Genomic DNA, 6000 nt, shown 5'->3' on the forward strand with positions numbered 1-6000 from the left:
CTTTATTAATTGAGACGTTTCATTATTCATAAGCTTCGAATTAAATTGAAGTGGAACCATTTTTCATCCAATTCTGGCACAAAACTAACTTGGTACCAAATTCACACGTTGATTGGAAATATTGAAAGGAAACGGTAGAAAGCAGGTGTAAAAGGTATAAATAAATATGTGGGCTTCCTATTAGAAACCCACCATCGTTAACAAAACGACAACCTTTCAAAAATTACTTGTTTTACTATTCTGGTCAATTGGCAACGACTTAAAATTAGGTGAAAGATATTTAATACAAACTACAACGGTGTAAAAGAAGTAATTTATTAATACGGAACCTGCAGATATTGCATGGAACCTTCCCTATCACGAACAAATTAATTAACGCCGGGTTCCAGTATAAATACAATGAAAAACGCAAAAGCTGGTCAATGTTATTAATTGTTGTTAATTCCCTCGTGTGATAAGAATACAATGGGAAGTCGAGCTGTTTATAAATAATTTACAATTACAAATTGCATTGAATAATACATGCGTTTGTATCGGAGCTCGGGCAATTATTTCGATTGTGTACGTTTAATGTCGATATGGATCTTAGCTCTGGAAGCCTTTTTTTTTATTTTAATGCAAGGGGAAAATCTAAATTTGTAATGTGTAATGGACGATTATCTAGATCCACGAGTTAATTAATGTGGAGGATTTTATGCGTGCATGGGAAACATTCGCCAAAATATTGTTCATTCGTTTTGTCACGGGTCCAAAAATGTTGTAGTGTATTAATTTAATTTTCGCATGCGTAATCAACAAAACTGTATAGTAATTATTCATTGCCCTGGCACGGGAATAGTAAAAAATCAATTTTACAAAAGTAATAACCAATTTTTATCTGTTTTATCTTGACGCACACTGATCAGGTATAATAATAAATGGTTCAGATTGTTACGCTTTTAAACTGTAGCATAATTAATGAAGGTTCTACCCACTTTAATATCTGTGTTTATTGGGCTACAATTTATTTAATTATTTTTATTGCTTGTAATTTAGTTAATATGAATTTAAATCAGTTATACACCAAAGTTTATGTTTATGTAGATCAGTTTTCTGTTACATTTTGTGACTTACTCGGAGGGTATTTTAATTATAATAATAAAAAAAAACAATTACTGTGACTGCACATGGGTCACATATTGTTGTTTATTTAGTAAAAATATTTGTACGTACTTTATCTTCTCAAATTGCTTCGCAATTCGATATTTCAATGTATAATTGCAACACCAATATATATTCCATATTTGTTTTGCAATTGTAAACGGACTATTTGACATATAAAAACTGCAGAATAAATTTTAAAAAAAGTTTAACGCACACCAATTAATTATAGTTCAGCTAATTAAATGCCTAGGCGGCACCCCAAAGAGAATTTTGCCGCAATTTTACTAGTTAATTCAGTATCTTTCCAATTTGTTGCACCACGTAAATGTTAATTATGTTGTTAACCGAAAATTACCATATAAATGTTGGTCGAGTTATCAACAGATGTCTCCAAATGGGTTTTTATCAGAAATATTGGTATTTTATTTAAATTCTGTCACAAATAAATAAATGGTCAAAACAAAAATATTGCGAAAAAAACAAATTTTTTATTGATTATTTTTTTATGTTAAAATTAAATTTCAAATTGTTTCTTCAGCTACTGAACAACAAATTGTTTTTTACGAAATTTATATTAATTATTTCAATACAAATATTATATTATCATATTATTTTAATAAAAAATAAATCGAATGTATATAAAAATATTTTATTTGTACTACTCAAAAGTTAATTTGAATTGTTCTAAAAAAAGTGATAATTTTAATAATTTTTCAGTTAGAAAATGTTATGAAAACTTAAATAAAATATAAAATGAAGGTTAAAAATTTAACTAATATAAATAATATTATAAAATTAATTAAAATAATAAAATCTTAAACAAAAATTCATTTAAATATTGAATAATTATAAAAACAATTTATTACCAAAAATTCATTTTTTTAGATTATATATTGTTAAACTTGAAAAATTATATGGTCATTTCAGGAAATATTAAAATTGTTTTAATTTGATTCTAAACAATAAATTAAAATAAAAAAATTGGTTATTTTTTGTAATATATAAATAAATAATATTTTTTAAAGACTATTTTTATTTTTTATACAGATGGATTTGATAAAATTAAAAATTAATAAAAATATCGAAAAATCTAACAATATTAATTATTTTTTTTTCTTTCTACTTAAATATTATATAAATTTTTATTTATTAATAATTTCTTATACTACGTTAGTTAATTAAATTTTAAATATGAAATTTTCATAATAGACACATTTTTACATATATGAAAACTATTTTGTTTCTCTTTTATTATAATAAATTAATATATTAGGATTTGTACTTTTTATATTAATTATAAATAAATAAATTTATAAACATATTCTGACAATTAAGATATTTTATTTTATAATGGATTTATTCAATATTTGTGATTTAAATTGTGTGTTAGAATTAATTAAATTAATAATAATGTATAAATTTTAAATACGTAATTTTACGGTCAATTTAGTAGACATAATTTTAGAGACAAAAAACCAATTTTGTAGCATAAATGTAGATTCTTTTTAATTATAAATATTCAATAAATTAAATAATAAGAATTTGTACTATTTTTGTGTCAATTATAGAAATTAATATTTTTTTAAAACAATTCTATTAAACATTTTGATACAAATTTATTTAAAAGAATTAAAATATTTTATTTAATATTAATTTTGCTGATATCTGTTAATATAACAATTTTATTCAAAATAACCCAGTTCACATAACAACACAGATTTAGGATGAAATTTCTTCTGTTTTTTTTATTAGAATTGATTAATTATAATATAATTTAATAAAATCTATTACCATTAAATTAAAATTTAATATTGAAAATGTTGATTAATATTTTACCAGAATATTTTTTATATTAACTTTGTTGTATAAGTCTTAAATATGAAATTTTATTAATCTTTTAGTAGATATAATTTTAGAGATAAAAAAACAATTTTGTTGCTAAAATGTTGAATATCTTTTTTTACACTATAAATAGTCAATAAATTAATATAATAAAATTTGTTACTATTTTTGTATCAATAATCAATGAAATAATATTTTTAAAACAATACTATAAGGTATTTTTAAACAAACATATTTGAAAGAATTAAAATATTGTATTTAATAATAATTTTGCTGATCTTTATTAATGTAACAATTTCATTCAAATTAACACAGTTCAACAAATTAATTTTTTGAGACATATAATGATTTTTTTTTAAATTAAAAATTAATATCAAAAATATTATTTATTAATATTTTACTAAAATAATTGTTTATATTAGTTAACTTATAACTTGTATAAATCTTAAATACGAAATTTAAGAATATATAATTTTAGATATAAGTAAACAATTTTGTTGCTTTATGATTATTATTTTTTTTAAATTATAGTCAAAACATTAATATAATAAGAATTGTTTGCTGATATTTATTAACCTAAACTATTTTGTTTAAGTTAACTTAGTTTAACAAAATAATTTTTCCAACATTTAAGATGAAATTTTTGAAATTGAATAAAAAGTGTCTAAGTCAATTAAAATTTAAAAATTTAACATTAAATAGCATTAAAATCGGAAAATTTATTATTTATTTATTTATATAAATATAATTTATTATCAAAATTGACAAAAATATCTTGGTTGAGAATTAATATAAACAAAGTAAAAATATTTTTTTACATTAACAGTTGATAAAATTCCAAATATAAATACTTATTTTTTAGTACCAAATAATCTTATAGATGAACAAACAATTTTGTTGCTTATAGTTATAATTGATCAATTAATTAGTATAATCTAATAAGATTTGTCGCCATTTTGTGTCAATTATAAGATAAATAATATTTGTTTAAAACAATATTTTTTTAAAGAGATAATTATGACAGGATTAAAATTGAAATTGCCCCTTTATAGTTAAATTTAAACAACATATTCATTAAAATTTAAGATTAACGACGGCCGAACAGCAAAATTTAATTAATTATTGGACTGCAAGCTTGTTTGTAAATTCATATTTACGGCCCGGCCGCAAATAATCATATCGGATTGTAAATTAAACGAGACGCGACTCCGGAATATTGTTTATTTACGTGTAATATTTGCGGAATTTATTAATCCACGCACCGATCGCGATAATTCACAATCGCGTTTAAACGTTGTCCGGCTGAAATTTCAGTCCGCCAAACGGCGTGTGGCGTCGTTGATTGGACGCGCGGGGCACGTGGAGCGCCGTGCCGAACGCGACACGCTCAAAAATCCCCCGTTCGCACCAAAAATCCCCCGTCCCGATGGGGCATAATTGGATAATGCATATTTTAAATCGGCAAACTGGTTTCAGTGCGCGTCGGGTCGTTATGTAAGCGACCCTAATGGCATTATACGGCCGTGTCGGTGTGCCGAATCGGCCGTCTTGTTTTTAACGTGTCAATTAACCGAATTAGCGTTCAATCTTTGCTTGTTCCTTTTTGGGTGGACCACACGCACTGCTGAGGAGTGGTGACGTTGGTGTTGGGGGTGTAATTGTTGGTGTTGGTTACCTCGCAGGAAAATCCCATGGGTCCCCAAGGTGCGTGGTACTAAACACATCACAACCAGGTCCATTTCAATCAACGCACACACACACACCACCGAAAAACGTCGCGCACACCGACGCGTTAAATAAAAAAAAAATCGGGCGACGCGCCGCTGACGCCGCTTCCGAGTGATCTGAACTGATCTGTCAAAAATGTTGAAAAGCGCGACCGTAGGAGAGAAGGACGATCCCTCGACAGTCAGTTTGCAGTGTGGAACTGACGTCGGATTGGTCGGCCCCGCTTGTAATAGCACTGGCAAGCTGTCAGCGTTTCAAACATCACCGAGGCCCGAGCGCACGCACTCCCCGCCGTCCGTCTCGCTTTCGCGCGCAACCGCCCCATAGGTCCCCTCTCGATCAGTCACGCGGTGCCCCGTAGCCTCCTACCCCTATTTTTGAGCGGCTCGTAATAATAAGTGTGTTTCGGAGCCTCGGCGATCCGTTTCATTAGCGGACCACACAGGACTTGGGTCGTTTTACATGTCCGAAACGGCGGTCGCGACAAATTGATGTGGAGTTATTGTGGACGGTCATGATTTTGAGCGTATGGGATGTTGGGTATTTGGCATACGTGGTTTCTTGGGAAAGGCCGACCAACATCTTCATCATCATTAGTCATCGAATGTTCTAAGAATTTTGCTACCGGCAAAGCAACTGAGACAAAGTGTTTGTCGTCGAAATAAATTACCCATGTACTCAAAGAGCTCAAACTTAGTTGTCATCAAACTAAAGCAATAACTCACATTTATGTTTTTTACAAGCTCCGGTTATTTTATCTATCCACTTTTGTCTACAAACTAATGGATAATGGAAAGCAAATTAAACAATGAATCTCTTTTTTGTGAACTATCAAAAATTTTCAATATTAGTCTAATTCTATAATCAAAAATCCTAAAGATTAAGCTCACATTAACATTTTTTTAATTTTAGTTGTTTTGTCTACAAACTTGTATGCTCCTTTTATTACTTATAAAAAAGCTTATTCCAAATTTGATAATGAACAAGTTGTTTAATTTTTTTGAGTAGTTAAATTAGCGTAAAGTAATTTTCAAGATTAGCTTTTAATCACGTTATTAATTAATGATTATACTCGAATAATTTTGTCTGATTTTGTCTATAAACTACGTCAAGTTTTTAAGTTTTTTTTGGTAGTTTATTCTACATTTGACAATGAACAAATTGTATATTTTATTTGGATAGTAAAATAATAATATAAAAAGTGTTCAAAATTAATTTTAATCAAGTTATTGATTATTTAAATAAATGAATTACCTTTTCACATTAATACATTTTAAAAATTTTGAA

General features: G+C 27.3%; 1 protein-coding gene across 1 annotated transcript in view; it reads right to left on the bottom strand.

Annotated features, from left to right (window-relative positions):
- LOC109597273 (homeotic protein antennapedia) overlaps positions 1-4926 on the bottom strand; it is a 50239-nt gene extending 45313 nt beyond the window's left edge. Inside the window, exon 1 of the mRNA XM_049965489.1 lies at positions 4661-4926. The gene's annotated coding sequence lies outside the window, so the exon portion shown is untranslated. The remainder of the gene's footprint in view (positions 1-4660) is intronic.
- Between the last annotated feature and the right edge of the window lie 1074 nt (positions 4927-6000).

This window comes from Aethina tumida, chromosome 3 (genome assembly GCF_024364675.1).
Source record: "Aethina tumida isolate Nest 87 chromosome 3, icAetTumi1.1, whole genome shotgun sequence".
NCBI classification, from domain to species: Eukaryota; Metazoa; Arthropoda; class Insecta; order Coleoptera; family Nitidulidae; genus Aethina; species Aethina tumida.